This window comes from Dendronephthya gigantea, unplaced genomic scaffold, assembly GCF_004324835.1.
Source record: "Dendronephthya gigantea isolate DGI-Jeju-01 unplaced genomic scaffold, DenGig_1.0 000077F, whole genome shotgun sequence".
NCBI classification, from domain to species: Eukaryota; Metazoa; Cnidaria; class Anthozoa; order Malacalcyonacea; family Nephtheidae; genus Dendronephthya; species Dendronephthya gigantea.
In genome coordinates, this window is record NW_021163087.1 from 425544 (window position 1) to 449685 (window position 24142).

Here is a 24142-nt window from a genome sequence, read left to right on the forward strand (position 1 = left end):
ATTTTAAGACATATGTACAAGTCATTAGCATGCTTCACGAGAGATGAAATTGAAGCATTATTAGCGCGAACATGAAGGCGACAACTATCAAAACGAAGACTAGATTAGCGAAATTTAACAAACACTCGTTGTGAACAAAACATTGATGAATCTTAAGGTCGCATACGTTTGTATAAATTTGTCGCATCCCATGCAGGCAGGCTATAAGCTTATATAGACAAGTCATGAATATATCATACGTGCAGGTAGCGCTAATTGACCTTGAGAGATTGGTTTGCCGATAGCTCTCAGCAACTGATAATTTGTTAGGATCCTTAAACCACTTGAGCGTTGAGCGTTGAGAGTACGCATATCGTATATCAGTCAACAGTGATTGAGTAGAGAATAGATAGGCCACAAAAATACGATGATATCTGTTAATTTCATCTTTTCTATTCAGAACTTCAAAAAAACTGATCATTTGCTGCAGGAAGCACATACATCACTGTATTTAGCTATCTGTCGTAGGCCGGATTGGGGCAAAATAGGTAATGTAAAATTCAATTGTTTAATATACTATTCAGAATTTCCCAACAGCATGTCACAAACTAATCCATGCATCGATCTATATAGCGCTTGGCTGGTCCAAACTTGTGTTGCGAATATCGCTAATTAGTAAACGGTAATTGTTTTCCAAGCATATATTCAGAACAATCTGTTAAATCATATGACGGAATATATGTTGATGGCTTACTTGGCTGGGTATAAGCACCTCTCATCATTCAACACTCATTCATGTGTACTGATTGATCTCTAGTGATGAAATCTTAAAGTAGCGGCAATGGGTTTCACCAACACCGCTGTATTTCCGGTTGTATACCGACCGCAGTATATGGAATATAAACATGAGTCGATCAAACACTCATATATAACATAGTATAAATAACAAATTATGTTTATACAGAAAATATACCAGCGGCCTATCGAAAAGTCATATGTACTTCTAAATTCATTTCAATTAAGGGTTGTCGCAAACAGTTTGCATGGATACGTTGTAGCCAAACAAAATATGCCGTACACATGCATGCATGTGTGACTTATCAAATCAATTTGTATGCAAAATGTCACCCAGGGCCACATTCAAAATCTGCTTGATCTTATATCTCCACATAGTTCTTGATTCATTCCTACAATTCGCAGCACGAGCAAGTTTATATCGAAATGTTGCCAACTGGCAGGTATAAATTAATCACGCCTCTGTAAAAAAGTGTAATGAACAAACAGTGTTTGATTTGCGAGTTTTGATGTTTTCACGGGCCGCAATATCAACGACTGGGTATATGACTTTTTCCGTGCGAGACCATATAACCGCGAGTCTCCGCGTTGATTATTGGATTCATGTCTATTTTTAATGCGTAGAAAACAGGATATAGCGCAATAGACTAACCTCATAACTAATCCCAAATGATAATAAACTTCGTCTTAATGATGTGGATTAATCGGATTTTGTTGCTATTGACAGTTACCGCCTATTAAATAAGTTGTTATTTCTGCTTCTAATGTTTGCTCAAGCATTGGAATATTTGTATGTAATATTCATCACAAGAATATTTCGTTTCCATGTTTTCTAGTTCCTACAATATTGCGATTTCGTTTATGTTGTCACCAGTTTTGAATATCATGCAATTAAATACTAGCCAGCCATTCATTTGGACCGATTGAAGGATAATATCTTTGTTGTTGCTGTATAAACACAAAAGATTATCATCTTAGAATGCGAAAACTATTCTAACTTTTTAGCGATGAAGGGAATTATATTCTCGCATGCAAGGTCTAGCTGAAATAGATTTAGAGCTATTACGCGATCGTGTATACATAGCATAGGATAAATTGCCCTTAAAGTAAATAAATTAAAATTTGATTGCTTGTTAAGAAATTAACAGTAGTTTGACACTCAATTTGATGTCCCTATATATTGCGGAAACATGCCTTTGTGTGTGAAGTTTGTATTTAATGTACAAACATTATAAATGTGTTGATCTTGGGAGTGCGGGCAAAATGCTAAATTTCTCATTTCGCGTCCGTGCCGGAATGTTTTTACAAAGCATCAATAAAGGGTTGTTTAGACAAAGTCATACTGTGTTTTTTTATTCAGACATTTGAGGAATGAAAAGATTTTTCTCATAACAAAAATAACAACAACTGATGTCTTCGGCTGGGAAAAACATATAGCCATATATGCTTTTTGAAAAAATCTGTTGTATGAAATGCGATAGCTATATATGCATTCAAGCGCACGAGTTTGCGACTAATTACCATTCAGTAAACTTCAAGTTTGTCCGACATGCAACTTTTCAACAATGAAGAATAAAGCATTCTAATTTGTATTGTAATATTGGCCTTTTCTTGAGAAAATAATGAGGAAATAATTCCACTACACCTGTCTTTTGAGCAAATCTTTCTTTGCATAAAACAGCTTTTGGTGCATGGGGTTATAAAAAATATAGCGTCAATTTCCTGTCATAACTGATGATACATGTATAAACGCTTCATGTTTTAGTGTTAAAAAGCTGCCGGGTTATATCATTGTTTCTGTTTTCCCAAGAGTTCCCTGTTATTCAGCCTGCGCCATGATTATACTGCTATTCAAAAATGGCATACAATGAAAAAACGCATGCTTGCTTGGTCTTTAGTATTTCCATAGATCACCAGCAATCAGCTGGGTACGATGAAATGTTAACTAAACAATACCTATATGTAACCAGACCATTTCTATAGGGAGAAAATTTCTAGTCATCCCCCTTAAACTATCCAACCTATCTTAAATACTGAAATTAATATATTATGAAGTCACTTATAGCAATGGTCTTGCAGCTGTTCAAACACTATACGTACGCCGTTTGGAATAACTTCCTGTGAAACTCTTCTAGCTACCTATAATACCACTATGTTTCATTCCATTTCAAAGCAAATGAAAATAGGTTATACGATTTATCAAAATCTTTTAATGGTCTTATTAATATGGGATAATCGGGATAAGATAGCTCTTGACTGGGGGTAAATAACAGTACTTTACAACAGGGTACCGCTGGGTTTCACCACAGAGGCCCTTTTCAATTTGTTTTCCTTTTCATTTTAACAGCCATATTATTAATGGGTTGCATGGTGCTGTTCAAATACTTTATTGTTTCAAACCCTTTCATCTTCGTTTCATGTTGTGAAGGTGTTCGTCCAAAGACAATTAATACATACACTATTATTAAAAATAAAACATGAACAATTCCAAACATTTGTAGCATAGTTGTAAAAGAATGATGAAAGTATTACGATAGTAAAATGAAACATCGATTTCGATATATTTCAAAAATAAAGTATTTTGAGTTTGTTCATAATTATATGCATGAAACAGCTGCTGTGATGCCCCACGAACTACTGTCTTTCCCTATACTTTTATAGCCAAACATAGTTTGTGTACGTAGGCTACGTCTATAGAGAGGACTTGGCTATATATACTTCGGTAAACTTAAGCACGCAAAACATGAAATTACTCGAGTTAATTGCTATTAATTTATTAGAATTGGTACAGAAATCATGAAAAATGCATGCACCTTTAGACTTTCAAATCCTATAAAGTATCGTTGTATACTTATTGATAAGCGATTCTTATCGGGTGCATGCATGCATGCACAGATCCTGGCCGTGTTCAAAATGCAGCTCCAAGAAATGCATATATACACAAAGCAGGGAATAGTAAAATTGCTTTAACAACTTAAAATAATATACAAGTATGTATACAATAAACCTTCTAGACGTTTCGACCCAAGGACATTCGTTAGGAGAATTCAGCTCTTTACAAAGCCCTTAACTTAAAACTTCCAGAGCTTTCTTTTGTATATATTTTACGCTTTTGAAGGATAAAATTCTACTGCTTCCGCTATGGAGAGTCTGTGTTTTACTATTTCACTGGCATTGTTCATTTATTCGTCAATCCTCGAGGTAACTCTAACATCGGTGATAATCGATACACAAAACTAGCTTCATATACCGAGGCGCTTTCTGGAACAAACCTGCGCATTATTAAAAAACCTCCGGTATTCAATGCTTATATATCTATAGTGTTTGAAAGGAAGAGATCTAGTTATCCTGTAAACTAGCAGGACTGTTATAGGTAAACACTATAAGTGTATATTATAGGGTAGTTTGTCGCAAAGATCACCCACTGTCCGTGGTCTTTCAAAATACCGCGTTAATTGCTTCGCTAAGGTCACTCAATATATGTCAATAATTTGGAAATATGTCAAAAGAGACTGCGGAATAATGACAAACTGCGTCTAAAAATAGTTAAGCCATGGTGTTCAATAGTTGCCGCGTCGAATGTTCCAGATACAAGTATTGTCATTCACAACATTGTGATTGTTAATGTTTCGTTTGTTTTAAAAAATTAAAAATGCAAGAGTAGCTTGGATCAGCCACAAATTCCGCATCAAATTATTAAAGATACTGAAATATATCTCGCGGTTGTGTTGTTCTGACACGCGACAAAGAAGCTCGCGTGTTTCGAATTTTGCCGAAGTTGTTAAAACTAAGATCACATAAAACTTGACATTTGCAATAATATTCGAGCCTAAAAATGTGTTCATTTCAGCACACGCAGTGAATGATCCTATATTCAGAATGATAATTATTAGTCATTGTCACAACATTACATGAATGCCACTCAATATTTCTTTTGAAAAGTTACAAATTTAGAAAACGAATTCTTCAAATATGACTTAATAAATTCTTTCTACGTGGGTTATCAACAGGATACCGGAGTTTTCTGACAGTTTAATACACATAAATAGTTCATTTTAGGATGTAGGAGTTTCTAATTAAAAACTCAGGAAAACTATTGTGATTGTGAAGCTCTGAGTTAATAACTAATAACAAAAGATCAAACACTGTAGATTGCTGTCTAATTAATGTACCGCCGTGCATACCCGCATCTTTCAATATATTTCTATTCTTAGGATGTTAATCCGTATTGACTATAAACACAGGAATATACTATGCAGCTGCATTTTAGTGCAGACTGCAATCAACTGAGAACAGCTACGTCTCTAATTTTTCAAAATAATTAAGCAACATCGCGATTACAGTTGATGTTATACAGACGTCGCCATCATCTATATCGGTGGTGGTGGTGAACAATCGTGACTGCATGTGAGAAATATGCAGCAAATCATAATGAACAAAAAAGCAACCTCGAACGACTATATATACTCCTGTGTTTTAGGAGATTGCGGTGCATATATATATTTACTGGCTGTAAAACACCTCGCTTTGTGCGAGGTGTGCTTTATAATACCGCCATGCAACTCTTCAAAAACATCGTATAAAGAACCGTCAATAACATCTCCACCATGCACAATAAACATGCACACGTATGCAATATCGACATTGTCGCGCCAAGCCTGAATGAAGCCATACTGTATGTGCTTAATAGAAAATACATTGACCTTTCTTGGACCGAATTCATTGTGTAAAAGCACTTATTAGTTATATAATAGCTATTACCCGCCATGCACGTCGACAATGCGGCCTGAATTTGACTTTGCGAATAGAAGGTCTATCTAACTGTGAGTGTGACGTTCCTGATGTTCGTTTGTAGTCCTTCCACTGTTGTCTGTGGGTTTTAATTGCACAGTGCTTAGCGATATATTTGGTACATAAGTCTTTGTACAATGTACAACTATACGATAGTAAAGTGCCCGAACTTACCTAACAGACCTTAATTCAAGACTCTATAATAAATACGGAATATACAGTTTACATGCAAAAATTAATGTGATGATTATGCACTTCACGAGGTTTATGAATATATTCTTGGCTGTTCAAAGAAGACTTTACATGCAGTACTATTACTCCTGCGAAAACGATCAAATATACCAGTACAGCAGGATTTTTTTTCTTTATTACGAATGTATGTCGATTTACCAATTTCTTAGAGCTATTATACTAATTGCAGAGCTATATCGCAGTGTTTCGTTGACTCATTGACGCAAGGTTTTAGCGACTTAGTTATTATCAGCATAGACTCGAGGTTGTCATGACAACAAGATGTAGTTAACTGAAGTAGGTGCTTCACTAGAAGCTGCGTGGCGTCGAAGGAAGTGTATTAGACAAGCAATTTTCAATGCAGGTTCAAAGCAAGTTCAAAGGAGTGGGCGTACAAAGCATCGCAAGATATATGTTTGACTGCGGGAAGTACTTTTTAACGTAACAAACAAAATTTTTTAAAATGTTCCCTTCTTTAGTTTTTATTTAAAGCTGAACATTTTTTACACCGCATATTAATCGTGAAGCAAGTATTGCTGTAGCAACGTTCGAGAAAAATAAATAAATTATATTTTGCAGTTGCCACGGCGATACTTCACTTGAACAGCTAATAATAGGCCTATACACATGCCCTATCAAAAGCAATTTTTGAAATTCTTCATCGTTGAATTCTTTTTAAAAAATGTTCTAAAGAAAGATCTAACTCTCCAATCATTGTATGACCAGAATACACTATTGACCATAGCAGCAATTTCGGTCAGTCAAAACGGAATATACTCGACTTACACTCATAAATAAGCTCATAAGCCTATCAAACGCAAGTGGCATAAATGCAGGCAAGGTATGGAGCGTGGCACATTTTCCACGTTGGAGGTCTAATCATGCCATTAAATTGTTAAAACAACGTGAAATTATGTACGTTAACTATAATATAACGCTTGTTACTTTCACATACCCTGCAGAGAAATGGAAACAGGGGGCTGATATGAAGGAAGGACTATACCAATTAGCCCATATACTCTGACTAAGGCACGATTCTCATAATTCCCGATGATACATCATGCACGATTGATAACTCAAAGCTAAAACTCTGAACGGCCCTCTCCTGAATAGACAACTTAAATTGAACAAGGATGAGAACGCCTTTCATCGTAAGCTCTATACAGAACAGACAAACTACTTTATATAGTTTTACTTCACGGACTATATTTATATGTAAACGAGATGTAGCTATACTAGGCGTCTTAAAAGGCTAGCAGATATAACTCAGCCATAATAAACTAGACGTTTGAAAGAACCTTTTTTTCAGTTACACAAAACAGTAGAATATACCAAGAAAAATATACCAGATCGTCTGCACGTTCGCGAGGATTAAGCTCCAACGAAATATTCATGCCAACACAAATAGTCTAATGATAATGATACGCACTTAATTGCTCCACATGCATGTATATAAGATAGCTAGCATTTTATTCATATTAAGTGTTATATTAATATATATCAGTGACGATTTAAACATCATTCAACTCTCTCTAAATTATCGATGTCAAAGGTTTCTATATACAGCCATAGCAGTTAGAAAATTACGGCAGAATAAGCCTAAATTATAAATGATATAATAAATCGTAATAAAGTCAAAAGTCATGCCCCCCAAACATTCGCTTACAATTATAGAAATATGAAAAAAATTTAAATCGTTCTATTTATGCAGAGACGCACATGCAGGTTTTGACGTGTGATATTTTGAGTATGGGAAAGCAGTGACGATCGATAGCCTGGGAAGTGTTGATTTACCAAACCTGTCCAATTTCAAAACGATAATTTGCCCCCTGACTGGCGAAGCACTTGTTATCCGATTAGCATGGAGTACTTGGTCGGTTGACCAGACACCGCCTCTATTGAGTTGTACAGGAAATCCCTGGTGATCCTTGAGACTCCCGCGTAATTGTTACGACCGACGACGACGGCAACAGCCTTCATTAATTAGAGAAGTCGACGATAAATATAGCATTAGCGGTTTATCACCGATTTACAATGCCGCTATAGCCGAGGTCAGATACAAATATAGGGAAGGCGAAATATGATAAAGAAGACTGTTTAAACACTAACAAAAGCCCTTCCTTTGATCCTTGTCCGCCATTATTTTTCAAAGCTCTTCGCGTTTCATGATACTCTATATTCTATAAAGCATTCTAGCTCAGCGGACTATAATAAAAAAAGACTTGTGTTTTTAAACACCAGCGTTCCTGACCTCAAAGCTTTCGACATTTTCCTATTGTTGTGCACGAATATTAGATCATTTCCTATTGTGAGCTCTTTTAAAATTGTTAAACATTTTCAATGAACATTGCGTTAGTATGTCGTAGTAACTAACGCAATAACTGTTTGTGTATATTCAATTGTAACAAGTTTTGTTACAGGTTGGATATCATGGCCTATATGGGTTGCTTTGATTTCAAATTATGCAAATGATGCAAATTATTACTTAACTGAAATATCTGACAGACACTCATGGAAAATAGCGTCTCAATGTATCAGTACTAGACAAATTTAGATCGAAGAGGCGAACGTCATGCAAACACCACGTGAAAATGGCGAAAAAGTAGCGTGCATTTATGGACGTGCTACGCTTTTTACTCGCAATTTCCACGTCGTCGTCTTTGACGTTCCGTCTTCAATCTAAATCTGCATGACTGGTATATTTGCATGTTGTAACACGTCGCATTGATTGTTCCTATTTTACTTTTGAACATAAAATCATTAAAACATTTTTATAATATTTATCGCGACCTTTTGACGGTTTCCTGCAAAAAGTAATCAATATTGTTTAAAACGTAAAATTTTGAATGATGTCATTTATTTACAGAAATCATCCCATGCTAAAAAACGACTGTTGTCAGAAAAAATCTAAATGATTATAGCCATACATTGTACTATAATGTTATAAGTCAACGTAAAACTGTTTTCGTCTAGAGAAACAATAAACTTTAGGGCCACATGAAGTCTGAATTGTTACTTTTGAGTGCGAGTTTATTGACCAATGGCAATGAATGCGTCGACAAAAATCAGCCAACGACCCGAGTGTTACAGATTGTGTAAAAGCACAAGCAAAACCACCGTACGAGTCTGGCGGGAAATGGACGAATTTCGTACTAGTGGTCACTGCTAAAGCTCCCTAATTTCGTACACGTGGCATCCATAGTCATACTTGTATATAGTCACTGCTAAAGCTCTCCCAGTCTTGGGAATAATTTTATAAATCCTAACAAAACGTGGTAAAAAATGCAACGATACAATTCTAGATGTCGAGTAGACAAACATTCAAAATTATGTTGCTATATTGGAAAACTTTGGTTCTACATGCATACATGCAGTTGCTTATTTTATAGTGATAATTGACACTACCCGAATTTGATTGATTGTTGACACAAAAAACAATAACTTGGAAACGAGGCGGGCCAATGAAATCTATTGTCAGTGGGAAGGTTTTCTCGGGAAGTGTTTCTCGGCCGGTTGTTAAAAAGCCGGATAGAGCTGTATCTACCGTGTTTTTTGAATTGATTTAAATTTCGCCGTTTGTGGTTAGCGGTTATCTGTGAACTTCAATCTCATAGGTCTCCCATAAAGAACTTTTATAGAAGTTAGATTAGATTGTGAAAGTAATGACGCGTTTCAATCGTTCAACTTCTCATGTGTACAATATGTACATTGTTAAAACTTTTACATTTACTTTATGTATCGTATCATCCCCTGTTTTTAAGACGAGAACATAAAGGAGCGTTGCTGAAGTACGTTTGTTGTATATTCAAGTGGGGTCCTCAGCTGAATCAACTCATGAGAAGACTTTATGACTGGCCATTTTGGTTAGACATATATTTATCATTTTCCTGCTTTGGCGTCAGTTGTTTAAGAACCTTGAGATGATTATATCAAGGTATAATTATATAATTAGGATTCGGCCGTGAAACGTTGCATGCACAGACAATATCACCACACCCTTCACCCCAGACTTGAAGTTTAGCTACATAATTTAAAAAGAGACAGTTATCAAATTATTTCCGTATGCATTTTTTCATACCATACATATACTTGTGTAGTTTTTCGTAGATTGATGTCCATTTCTTGTGCGTTATATTTTTTATTAATATCCCACGCAGAATAACAACTTTTTAGGTAAAACTAACTATATTGTAAAATTCGTCTAGCATTATATAATATTAATATTTGATATAATATACTAAAAGTAAGGCAATATGAATTTTAAATATCACTTTTTTTGTTAAAATGTCTTTGTTTTGTATACTGTTTATAGAATTTGTGCAATAGTCGTTACGGTATATTATTGGGGATTTGAATTATATTCCGAAATGTGATTTGAGACAGCAATCTTGAACCAGTCTCTTGATCCCTGACTCTGACTGAATGCAAGAATTTTCAGTCGCGTGCAGAAACGCAAACACAACATAAAGGAAAAACAAAGACAAGATTTTGTATCAATTACGCTCTATAGAACGCCTCGGAAATCTTTTGTGACCTAACAGATTTTATCGCCATGCGATCTGGGATATGATTTTCAATAAGCAATACAATGCAATTAATAACTTGTGATAAATGTGCAGTCAGTATTGAGGCAAATGTTGTGCTACACTTTTCTCTAGTACTTTGCTTGTATTCAACACTTTTTTGTTACTTAATTTGATCGCGGTGTTTTAAAACAAACTTAGGCATGGACCATGATGACAAATTATCGTTAATTGTTATAGTGGTTGCTAAAATTTCACGGCAACTTGACCGAGAACTTTGGGTTAGGCCTGGATTATACACAAGCCAAGGCATATAACATTGGGCGGTTCTGAAAAAGAGGAATAACGAACGTATTTGGGAAATAATTCTAATGCTCAGGACTTACCGTACGGCTATAAACAGACTAAGCCAGGGGGGGTACGATGGCAAATTATTTAGCCCAAGCTTCTGAACACAATATTTGCTTTAGGAAAACGGTAGATTGCATCCAACGATCTTCAAGAAAGGCTCAATCATCTCCCAGACACAAAAGTCATCTAACAAAAACCAAGATATCTTGCAAAAACTCTCGAATACCCTTTAGTACAGATGTGGTCATTTGCGTCGTATACCAGTGACCCATGCAGCCTTGGGAGAACTGCCCAAAAAAAGATAACAGACCCCAAAAGTCACCTGCCAAAGACGTTTACTTCACAATATTGGACATAAAATATGCTTGGACGAGCTTGGGTTAAGTATAAAGATGGGTGATTGTTCTTCGCCAGTGTTTCAGAAGAGCTGTCGTTTCCTAGCACTATGATCCTGGCTATTAGATAAATCGGGCGCTATCTGTGGTCTGACGGACCAAACCTATAAAAAATAATTAACTTTGATCATTTTTATGACATTAAAGTGTACATGCAATTTCCTTTCGGTCAGTGGTCGATGCAGTGGCCATAGTAGATATGAAAAAAAGCCACATGTTCATCTTATTCACTCTATTTGCCGATATATTATGATCTGCCAATTACATCTGCCACTTGTCGTGGTGGAAACTAGACTTAATCTTTCCCTGGCAAATGGCAATGTTCGATGAAAGAGCCCATAGCATAAACAATCAAATGGCAATGTTCTATGGAAGAGCGAAGATTAGGCTAAAAACGAAATACTATGTCAGCAGCCTGCAAGGGTTTCGGTAACCCGCGGGTGGTATTAGTTCCATGCAGAGATGATAGTCTATATTCATCCCACGCTACGGGATTTTTACAATCATAAGTTTCCAACAGCGTTGCACATGCATGTGGTGTGTTATTCATTTAACTGGATAACTCAATCCGGGTCTCACAATGTACACTATGTGATGCACAATGTACACTATGTGATGCACAATGTACACTATGTGATGCACAATGTACACTATGTGATGCACAATGTACACTATGTGATGCACAATGTACACTATGTGATGCACAATGTAGGCTATGTGATGCACAATGTAGGCTATGTGATGCACAATGTAGGCTATGTGATGCACAATGTACACTATGTAATGCACAATGTACACAACGTGATGCATTTGTACACTATATGTGATCCACCATGTACACAATGAGATACACAATGTACACTAGGTGATGCACAATGTACACTATGTGATGCACAATGTAGGCTATGTGATGCACAATGTAGGCTATGTGATGCACAATGTACACTATGTAATGCACAATGTACACAACGTGATGCATATGTACACTATATGTGATCCACCATGTACACAATGAGATGCACAATGTACACTAGGTGATGCACAATGACACTATGTGATCCACAATGTACACTAGGTGATGCATGGTATACAAATATTACTATCTTTTTTGTTCCATTAACCGACCGAGGACATCCATTTGCTGTTAAATATTGGCTTGCCACTTGTATGCCGGTATAACAGTGAAAAATTATTGTAAAAAATTATTTTAAAAAACAGGAAACCGCGACACGTAGCAGTTGGGAGAAGTCTAGACCTACCGAAATAATCTTCTTCGCATGCAAAGTGAAACTTTCTGACTATCATATTATATGTTTGTTGCATATTTCGTATATAATCATAAAATATTTTGGCTTTCTATTTCCCTTAGAGGTCTATTTATAGTGTTTAATTGCAGCAATTAGCTATTTAAAAAAGTGTGTATGTCCGCATATCTTGACACGCATACCGTTGAGCGAAAACAAAATGAAAAATCTTTCACAATCCGACCTTATACTCACTCTTCAAAACACAAATGTGCCGCGAATAGACGCAGGAATTATCACATCTGTAATTAAAGTCTGGAAGTTGCCATTTCACGGCCAATTAATCTGATTCCATCTCAAATATGTATATTTAGGAGAGGCAAAAAGACTGTGCGTGTCACGAAACATGTTCATGTCAAAAAATCCTTTAAAGTCAAATGTAGCATTTTCTGCCAAAAAATAGTCAATTATAAAATAATGACGCCATCTGGAATCGAAACGTCACGATGTTGAAATCATCATCACATTCGGAACATGAAATCAACACATTCTTAAAAATAATTATTGCTGCGTGGTGTTTGTATAGATTGCCTTATCCTGTCCATTATAATAGCTACGCGAATTTGCTGTGTTTGTTCCTGCCGTGGCCAAGATCTTTAAATCGATATAGACAATTCTCTCATGTTGCCAAGAGTTTCCGTTTAATGCACCATACAAGCTACAACAAACATAAAAGATAAAGACAATTTGTTCTCCACTCATGAAACTTCAAAAGAGTAAAGATATTGTCGGGTTTCGTGCAGTGATCACTGCAGGTAGCACAGCCGCATGTATAGTCAATATTGTGATGTAAAGCCGAGTCTCGTGCATGAATACGCCCAGATATAATGCATGCAACGATAGACGATGTGAGATTATATAAACATAGTTCAAGTTTACGTTCACGACGTTTATAAACAAAAATGCGAAAAAAATTTAGACAGAATGATGCTATTCGAATGGTACAATTATAATTCGACACATAAAGTATAGCTATATATGACTATGGCTACAGTTTTTTATTAATATCAAAGCTCTCATGGGAATATAACATTACATATCTCAGACTAAAATAGTTCATTATTATATTTATTATTCAGTAGTTGTTGTAGTCGCCAAATTAGGAAGCGCGTGTATAGAGTGTATAAGAAATTATCATTGTAGTGAAAGAGAGCTTAGTGTTGATAAGATTTTGTTTATATAAACAAACTCATTAAGTGGATACAAAAATAAAATGAAAAATTATATTTGTATTATAGCAACAGTACGTGTCAGGGTGCATCTATTGAAGTCACGCGGGTTCAATTAAACATTCCAATATAACTTAAAAGAGCATCAAGTGACGTTGGCAGACCTCTTAAAGTCCTCAAGAAAGCTCTTTTGAATTTGTAATCATCGGTTGTTCATTGTTTCTCATATCCTGCGGAATATTAGGGAATGCTTTGAAATTTTTACGCTTCAATCTCAGCTATAATTTTGTCAAGTCTCTGAGACAAAGAGCTGGCGCCAGGAGGTTCAAAGATTAGCTAGATTGATCGTATCTAAATATATTTTGCCAAACATGCATCCCACGCTTTCTAGCTTTCCCATGAACGTCCAGCCGGCTGAGATGTTATTAACTCTGCATGTTCGATACTTTACGCCGGATATCAGCAATATAACGGCAAATTGGTTTCTACCCAGGTGGTATTCACTTCACTTCTCCTTCATTTGTGGTCTAATACGACATTAAAAACTAGGATGAAACTCTTCCGTGTGGCTTGTGGCTATTTGATTGTCCTCAATTTAATGCTAAGTTGTCGTCATGTCGGATAATTTGTCACAAGCGGAGTGGAAAATTTAAACGGTCATCCGATGTATCATCATCCATTTCCACCGCGTGTGAAGATCTCAAAACTGCTCACAATGCCGACCGTCGAAGATCTCAAATACTTAGCCGTCTTATACTTGCAACTGGTTTAAGAAATCCTTTTCATGTTGTAATGCACGACACGTTATATTTTCAAAATTTTCAAACTTATTATTAGAATCAGTTTAACACCGGAATTATTCCCGAACATGCAAATTTCATTGATCTAGCTGCTATAAAAATACACTGATTCACATATATTGTATGCACTTTAAAAAAAAATATCTTGTGATTCATGTGTCTAGTCTGTTCTGTGTCTATTTATGACGCAGAGAATCTATACTTAGCGAGGTTGTATAAAAAATTTATAACAATTATAAATATAGTTTCTATGGTGCGAGAAGAAAACAATAAAACTCCCATTAATGTCATAAAAATTAGTCTGGTATTATTATTGCATTTAAAAACACTCTTTGTTTAAAGAAAGTTTGAACTATGAAAATTACTGCCAACGAATAACTATGAAACACGCAATGTTTAAGTTTTAAATTTACATGGACATTTTCGATGTTGAATTATTTTTAATGCTTGTTTCAAATCATTTCAACTCTACACAGGATTATAGAGATAATTAATTAAACAGCGGGAATGATTTTAATGTTGAAATTCTCGACTAATTTGGAAATCAGCATGCATTCACACTAATGAGCTTCACACATTTGAAGGAACATGTGTTAAAACGAAACAATTTATGTTAGTGCGAGACACGTTCATATTTTAAAGACAGGAAAAATAAAAATTGAGATAAAATACACTTTTAGCAATGTCAGCGGTCTTTTGCTTCGCAACGTAAGAAGCAATGCCGTAAACCGTCATGTCCTATCGCTGAAATTTGAATAAATTGAGTATTCGATCGAAGAAAACTCACGGTATACAAATAGATATAAAAGTCTAGACTGTCCCACACCAGCTGAATATTCTTTGTCTAAAGAGTCTTAAACCATAGGGGTTCATATCGCCTCACAGTTGGTAATCATGCCATGCTGTGACTCGTTTGCTACGGCCAAAGAAGAAGGGGAGATGACTGCAAAAAAGAAGGGGGGGGGGGGTGAATGCAAAAAAGCAGGGGAGATACTGCAAAGAAGTAGGGAAGATGACTACAAAGAAGTAGGGGGGGGGGGGTTAATGCAAAGAAGTAGAGATGATGAGTGCAAAGAAGTACGGGAGATCACTGCAAAGAAGAAGGGGGGGGGTGAATGCAAAGACGTAGGGGAGATGACTGTAAAGAAGAAGGGGAGATGACTGCAAAGAAGAAGGGGGGGGGTGAATGTAAAGAAGTAGGTGAGATGACTATAAAGAAGTAGGGGAGATGACTGTAAAGAAGTAGGGGAGATGACTGCAAAGAAGAAGGGGGGGGGGTGAATGTAAAGAAGTAGGTGAGATGACTGTAAAGAAGTACGGTAGATCACTGCAAAGAAGAAGGGGGGGGGGAATGCAAAGAAGTAGGGGAGATGACTGCAAAGAAGTAGGGTAGATGAATGCAAAGAAGTAGCGCAGATGACTGCAAAGAAGTAGGGGACACCACTGCAATGAAGTAGGGGAAATCACTGCAAAAAAGTAGAGCAGATGAGGAAAGGCAAGAAGTAGGAAAGAATAGGGGAGAAGGGGAGAACTGCAAAAGAGGGAGATGACTGCAAAAAAAAGAGAGATAGGGCAGATGACTGTAAAGAAGGACATGAGACCAAGCAGTAGAGGAGACCACTGCAATGAAGTAGGAGAGATGACTACAAAAAAGTGGGCAGCTGATGCAAAGAAAAAGAGGGGGGAGAATGCAAAGAAGTAGGGGAGAAACTGCCAAGAAGAAGCGGGGGGGACGATATATGCAAAGAAGTAGGGCAGATAACTGCAAAGAATAGAGACACCATTGCAATGAAGTAGGGGAGATGACTGCAAAGAAAAAGAGGGGGGAGGTGAATGCAAAGAAGTAGGGCAGATGACTGTAAAGAAGGACATGAGACCAAGCAGTAGAGGAGACCACTGCAATGAAGTAGGGGAGATGACTACAAAAAAGTGGGCAGCTGACTGCAAAGAAGAAGAGGGGGGAGAATGCAAAGAAGTAGGGGAGATAACTGCCAAGAAGAAGCGGGGGGGGGACGATATATGCAAAGAAGTAGGGCAGATAACTGCAAAGAAGTAGAGGACACCATTGCAATGAAGTAGGGGAGATGACTGCTAAGAAGTAGGGCAGATGACTGCAATGAAGTAGGGGAGATGACTGCAAAGAAGTAGGGCAGATGATGGCAAAAAAGAAGAGGGGGGGAGAATGCAAAGAAGTAGGGGGATGACTGCAAACAAGGACATGAGATCATTGCAAAGAAGAAGGGGGGGTGAATGCAAAGACGTAGGGGAAATTACTGCAAAGAAGAAGGGGAATGACTGCCAAGAAGGGGAGATTACTGCAGAGAAGAAGAGGAGGGAGGTGAATGCAAAGAAGTAGGGCAGATGACTGTAAAGAAGGACATGAGATCACTGCAAAGAAGAAGGGGGGGGGTGAATGCAAAGAAGAGGGGAAGATGACTGCGAAGAAGAAAGGGAGATCACTGTAAAGAGGTAGGGGGATGACTGCAAAGAAGAAGAGGGGGAAGAAAGCAAAGAAGTAGGGGAGATGACTGCCAAGAAGAAGCGAGGGGGAACTATATCTACAAAGAAGTAGCGCATATAACTGCAAAGAAGTAAAAGAGATCATTGCAATGAAGTAGGAGAGATGACTGCAAAGAAGTAGGGGAGATGATGGCAAAGAAGTAGAGGAGATCATTGCAATAAAGTAGGGGAGATGACTGCAAAGAAGAAGAGGGGGGAGAATGCAAAGAAGTAGGGGAGATGAGTGCCAAGAAGAAGCGGAGAGGGGGTGAAGGATGGCTGCAAAGAAGTAGGGCAGATAACTGCAAAGAAGTAGAGGAGATCACTGCAATGAAATAAAGCAGATGACTGCAAAGAAGTAGGGCAGATGACTGCAAAAAAGTAGGGGATATTACTGCCAAGAAGAAGCGAAGGGGGGGGGGGGGGGTGATGGCTGCAAAGAAGTAGTGCAGATGGCTGTAAAGAAGTAGGGGATATGACTGTAAGAAAAGGCAGATGGCTGCAAAGACGTCGGGGAGTTGACTGTCAAGAAGCAGCACAGGTGACTGCAAAGAAGTTGGGGAGATGACTGCAAAGAAGAAGGGGAGATGGCTCCAAAGAAGTAGGGGATATGACTGCAAAAAAGTAGGGCAGATGACTGTAAAGAAGTAGGAGAGATGGCTGTAAAGAAGTAGGGGAAATTACTGTAAAGAAGAAGGGGAAATAGCTGTAAAGAAGTAGGGCAGATGGCTGTAGAGAAGGGGAGATGAGTGCAAAGAAGTAGGGCAGATGACTGTAAAGAAGTAGGGGTGATGGCTGAAAAGAAGTAGTGCAGATGGCTGTAAAGAAGTAGGGGATATGACTGTAAAGAAGAAGGCAGATGGCTGCAAAGACGTCAGGGAGTTGACTGTCAAGAAGTAGCACAGGTGACTGCAAAGAAGTTGGGGAGGTGACTGCAAAGAAGAAGGGGAGATGGCTCCAAAGAAGTAGGGGATATGACTGCAAAAAAGTAGGGCAGATGACTGTAAAGAAGTAGGAGAGATGACTGTAAAGAAGTAGGGGAAATTACTGTAAAGAAGAAGGGGAGAAGGCTGTAAAGAAGTAGGGCAGATGGCTGTAAGAAGTAGGGGAGATGACTGCAAAGAAGATAAGGCAGATGACTGCAAAGAAGTAAAGCAGATGACTGCAAAGAAGTCGGGGAGATGACTGTAAAGAAGTAGGGGAGATGACTGCAAAAAAGTAGGGGAGATGACTGTAAAGATGAAGGGCAGATGACTATAACGAAGTAGGGGAGATGACTGTAAAGATCCAGGGGAAGTACGACTGCAAAGGAGTAGAGAAGATGAATGCAAAGGAGAATAGGAATAGGCAACTTAAATTAAGTACAGAGACGACTTTTAATATTAGGAGGTGATTACAGAAAAGTGAAGGAGGCAATTGCAAATGAGTCATGGGGGCGAGTGTAAAAAGAATAGAGGTGGTGAATGCAAAGGAGTATAGGGAAGGCTACTGCAGATTAAGAGGTTGTAAAAAATATCAGCAAAAAAACAGTTATTAAATTTTGAAGGAAAGGAAGAAATTGATGTTCAAAATATGCTAAACGAGATAAATCTCTTCCAGGCATACAGTACAAGCACAGAATACCTAACAGAAGTGGAACTCCTGTACTTTTTTCGTAAGTGTGATCCGTCATGATTCGTCACTTAGCAAGTGCATTTTTTTGAGGTAGTCACCCCCATGCCAATGTCTAAAATCGGGCCATTTTTAGTATTGGCAGGGGGGTGACTACCTCAAAAAAATGCACTTGCTAAGTGACGAATCATGACGAATCACACTTACGAAAAAATAGTATAGAGTTCTACTTCTGTTAGGTATTCTGTGGTGCAAGTGTTTTAGATAATAAAACGAGATTGTAAATGCACTTAAAACGTCAAAATACCAATAAAAATTTAGCCTCAGAAAAAACGTTGGAACAAAAAATGTAACATTTGAAAGTTAAATTGCTTCTCACTTTAGATCGTCACAAAGTCTGGGAAACAGCAAGTTTTGCATCATTTTTTAAAACATTTCATTTGCAGACTACGAGCACAGAATACCTAACAGAAGTGGAACTCTATACTATTTTTTCGTAAGTGTGATTCGTCATGATTCGTCACTTAGCAAGTGCATTTTTTTGAGGTAGTCACCCCCCTGCCAATGTCTAAAATCAACCCATATTTAGGATTGGCAGGGGGTGACTACCTCAAAAAAATGCACTTGCTAAGTGACGAATCATGACGAATCACACTTACGAAAAAATAGTATAGAGTTCTACTTCTGTTAGGTATTCTGTGGTGCAAGTGTTTTAGATAATAAAACGAGATTGTAAATGCACTTAAAACGTCAAAATACCAATAAAAATTTAGCCTCAGAACAAAAACGTTGGAACAAAAAATGTAACATTTGAAAGTTAAATTGCTTCTCACTTTAGATCGTCACAAAGTCTGGGAAACAGCAAGTTTTGCATCATTTTTTAAAACATTTCATTTGCAGACTACGAGCACAGAATACCTAACAGAAGTGGAACTCTATACTATTTTTTCGTAAGTGTGATTCGTCATGATTCGTCACTTAGCAAGTGCATTTTTTTGAGGTAGTCACCCCCCTGCCAATGTCTAAAATCAACCCATATTTAGTATTGGCAGGGGGGTGACTACCTCAAAAAAATGCACTTGCTAAGTGACGAATCATGACGAATCACACTTACGAAAAAATAGTATAGAGTTCTACTTCTGTTAGGTATTCTGTGGTGCAAGTGTTTTAGATAATAAAACGAGATTGTAAATGCACTTAAAACGTCAAAATACCAATAAAAATTTAGCCTCAGAACAAAAACGTTGGAACAAAAAATGTAACATTTGAAAGTTAAATTGCTTCTCACTTTAGATCGTCACAAAGTCTGAGAAACAGCAAGTTTTGCATCATTTTTTAAAACATTTCATTTGCAGACTACGAGCACAGAATACCTAACAGAAGTGGAACTCTATACTATTTTTTCGTAAGTGTGATTCGTCATGATTCGTCACTTAGCAAGTGCATTTTTTTGAGGTAGTCACCCCCCTGCCAATGTCTAAAATCAACCCATATTTAGTATTGGCAGGGGGGTGACTACCTCAAAAAAATGCACTTGCTAAGTGACGAATCATGACGGATCACACTTACGAAAAAAGTACAGGAGTTCCACTTCTGTTAGGTATTCTGTGCTACGAGTTTTGGCTGATGGCGTAAGCAAACAACGCGCAAGAATGACGAATCTTGTATTCGCAGTCGTAGTCTCTGTAGTTAGCTTTAGCAGAGAGCTTTAGATTTGACTACGACTCCCGCTAGCGCTATGAGATTCGTCACATTGACGTGATATTCGTGATACTTCGTATTGACGCCATAGACTCGTAGCCGTCGCTCATTTGACTACGGCATTTTAAGAAAACTTCGTAGTCCTCACTACGTGATTTAAAAAGCAAAGAAAGTTTACATTTTCTCGTTTTTTCCAGAAAATAATTTGAGAGAACTGTTTTTCGTGACCGTGACGTTTGATTATGTGTATTTTTCGAAATAGTAGGCGTAAAATTTCCGAAATATTTGACAGGATAAACATGCATTTATTATTGTGTTTGCAGAGTTTTATCATGCCAGTACGAGGTGGCGTATGCATACAACGTTTGTTTCGCGCCACAGTGACGAATCTCGTAGCCGTAGTCAAATCTAAAGCTCTCCAATGACTACGAGTGCGACTACGAGTACGAGATTCGTCATTCTTGTTGGTTGATTTGCTCACGCGATCAGCTAAACTCGTAGTCGCAGAACTTTTGAGTACGAAGATTGCAAACAAACTCACACTCAAAAGACTGGCGACAAATGACCAATGGCGTAAGCAAACAACGCGCGAGAATGACGAATCTCGTACTCGTAGTCGTACTCGTAGTCACTGCTAAAGCTCCCATTTGTTTATTTTGCAGCAGTTGTTATACCGAGCACATTGGAGGTGAAGTTGTTCGCCGCGCTGCTCCCTGGCTATATTTAAACATATCCTAGCAAATCAATGACCAAAGATGTTTCCAAACTTGAAATTAAGTCGTGTATTTTTTCTGCCTAAAGTCCGGCCTCCACTTGAAAGTAGAATACAGTTCTACTGTCACATGCGTACAAAAAATTAGCCGCGACGGCCGGCATTCTGAGCAGTTTCGAGTCACGGAGCATGCGCCAAATCGGCCGCACCGCCAGTACGTGCAAGTAGAGGCTGAACTTAACTGGAATTCGCCTCTGTTGTCACATTTAATTGCTTTGCACACCCCTGACCCTTGCTTCCAATAATTAAAATAACCAATTGCCAAGAAAAGTAAAGAAAATAAATACAACGCACATTTCCTAAACCCTATACCAGCAATCACCAAAATGTATCTCAAGGATTTTAAAACATTCTCAAGAATATTACTAAGGATTATAAAGAATTATAGAAATCTTGGAGGATTTGCCAAAGAAAGAAAATAATTTCCTGGCAGGAATTAGAAACAAGCCTCAAGGCTTTTGGGCATGATCATTACAGGAGAATTGACCTTCATTGTCAATTCCAATTTGTCAAAGTTCCTGATTACACCTGAAATGCAAGGAATTGCAAGGAGATCTTTTGATAAACACCAAAGATAAATCCTTAAGAATGCTCATGAATCTTGTCCTGATGGGATCCAACTAGCATCCTTAGGAAATTCCAAATTGTCCTGCAAGGTTTTTTGACCAGAGCGCCCCCCACTGGCTAGTTTCTTAGGGAAAGATTTTGGGGGTGGATTTTGACTGTTCAAATAAATGCAAACGCACCAGTCAAAATTGTTATGTTCATGATGAGAAAATATTGCATTTGTATGTTCTATTATTTTTCGTATTAAAAACCTTTCAGTTAACCAAAGTTACTTAAGATTCTGATGCCAATCAACCAGATGCTGAACAAAACAGTGAAAAACAGTGTGATTTTCTTAATTTCATATGGCTGTGGCACTTTAAGTAATTCCATTTCTTTTATGCACATTTTTTAAGGTAATTGTAAATTAGAATTTTAATTTCACAGCCTTCATACCTAATAAGAACCAGGGCGAATAACACGTACCATGCAGGTGTGTGATACTGCAACCTAGTTTTTGTCGAGTTGACAATGTTTCGAGATTGGTGGCTCCTTTTTTACGTGAAATCCACTGTAACAAGTGACAACATTACTTAGTTACTTTGTTAACTGCCGCTCTATCAACCAAAGGTTGCCAATATTTGGTCTTGTTACTGTGCTTTATGGTATGAATTGTGATTTGTAATAATATCACAGTAAGTATGAAATGGTAACTTGTTAGGCAGGTGACAAAATACTGCAACCAGTATATGTTTTCCTGTCAATCCATTAAGTAGCAAGAGCCTTACAAATTGCCTGCCATATAAGTTTCAAGCAAATATATCATACAGTTTGCCCCACCACAGCTTTTTAATGTCATTATCAACCACTCAGGTATTTGGCAGCTGCATAAATGCCTTAATTTCTATCTGCCCATGGTTGCTTAACACAGGTTTTCACACAAATCTGGTGAATTTGATCACAAAGACTTTGCTACAGCACAATTCCAACGTAAAATACCTCATTATTCCTATTCAAGCATTGCAATGAATTGCATGACTTTCTCAGGTTTTAAGAACCAAATCCAAAGTACAAGTAATATGGATTTTTGATAATTAACATATCTTTGGTTTGGAAATCAAATTATTCAATATACAGTTTATAACATTTTAAATTTTGAACAGCAGAAATTAAAAATTGTTTGCTTTGCCTAGCTTTCCAATACCACATGACAAAATTATAAATATTAGGATTAATTAATAACAGTCTCTTATTTCAAATTATTTAATTTTAATAAAGTCCTATTGCACTGGATTTCCCAAGATTTCTCTGCATTGTGTTTTTAAACATGTGAAAATAATTTAGAGAATTTCATATTTTCACAAACCACAATGTGATTTGTATTTTTGAAAATATTTCCTCATGATAGTAAAAGGTTGGAGCTCTGTATGGCTATTTTTTGTTATATATATTCTTTCTAGTCAAAGATAGAGTGTTAACAGAATAGTGCCACTCAGATATCTATGCCTTAACTAACAGAGAAGTATTTCCATCTTCTTCACTTTTACATTTTTAAGAACATAAAGAGTTGAATAATTTCTAAGTACAATATCTGAAGACTTAATTATTGCCAGAATTTTGTGAAATGGGTTGGTTAGGTCTGATCGATTAAAGGCTATGTGCCAAGCGTAAAGATTTAAATATTCCTGCTATATGCAAATTAAATTTTAAATTTCAAACAATTTTTCATTTCGTTAGGAATTGATTGTTAATGTACCGCCAGGCTAAATAGTCAGGCTAACTATGCAGCTTGTTTATACCATCTGCTTGCAATTAGGGTTGTTTTCATTTAGAAAAATAATTTTGACAAAAAAAATTTTCATTTCTTTAGGAATTGATTGGTTCAGCCACTCAGCCAGACTAAATAGTCAGGCTATTACTATGCGGCTTGTTTATACCATCTGCTTACAATGACGGTTGTTTTCATTCATTCATTGACGACAAGAATCATTTGACTTAAACACATAGGAATCTCTCTTGAGTTAAAGCAGTGCTACTTTTAATGTATTGAAAGTAGTTATGATGAGTAATTTTGCAAGATTGGGTAAATTTACAAGAGATTTTGACTCATTTGTCGACCAAATTTTAAGACGAAAACAATTTTCAACAGTTTGTAATTGTTGAATATTAAATTCCGAATTGTAAAAACGGCATCTTAGTCTTTCCTGACATTGTATATCTCTTCGGTAATATGTTCCTGCTCATTTCAATACATCAAAATTATCCCGACAGAATTCAAAACTACAATTATGTAAATTGTAGCAAGATCATCATAGTGCTAGCCACTACAATATTTTACTTCTCTTCTTCTGAGATGTGACATAATCTCGAAATTGGCCATATGTTGTTTAAAATGCATAATTCAATCCTTGTATTTTGGACAAATTATTAAAATGTCTGGCTATCTTAGCCGTTCAAGATTTCATAATTAGCCACTATTTGGCGGGCCATGATGCCTCGAACTGTCCAACAATTCCCAGCTAACTGTAAAGGTTAGAAAAATACACTAGCACACTTACAAAGCGAAAGACGCTTAACTTACCTCCATTTCTAAACATTCAGAGTTCGGCTGGAAGGTTCTGCTACCAATTATATATGTATTCTTCGATAATTTTTTGCTTTCCTTTATATCAAAT

At 37.0% G+C, this 24142-nt stretch overlaps 1 long non-coding RNA gene across 1 annotated transcript; it reads right to left on the reverse strand.

Annotated features, from left to right (window-relative positions):
• Window positions 1-385: 385 nt before the first annotated feature.
• Window positions 386-24142, reverse strand: LOC114532095. Its single transcript, XR_003687926.1, has 3 exons — window positions 24049-24142; window positions 10706-11169; window positions 386-7770 (listed from the first exon to the last, which is right to left on the reverse strand). It is a non-coding gene; the product is annotated as an uncharacterized LOC114532095 (long non-coding RNA).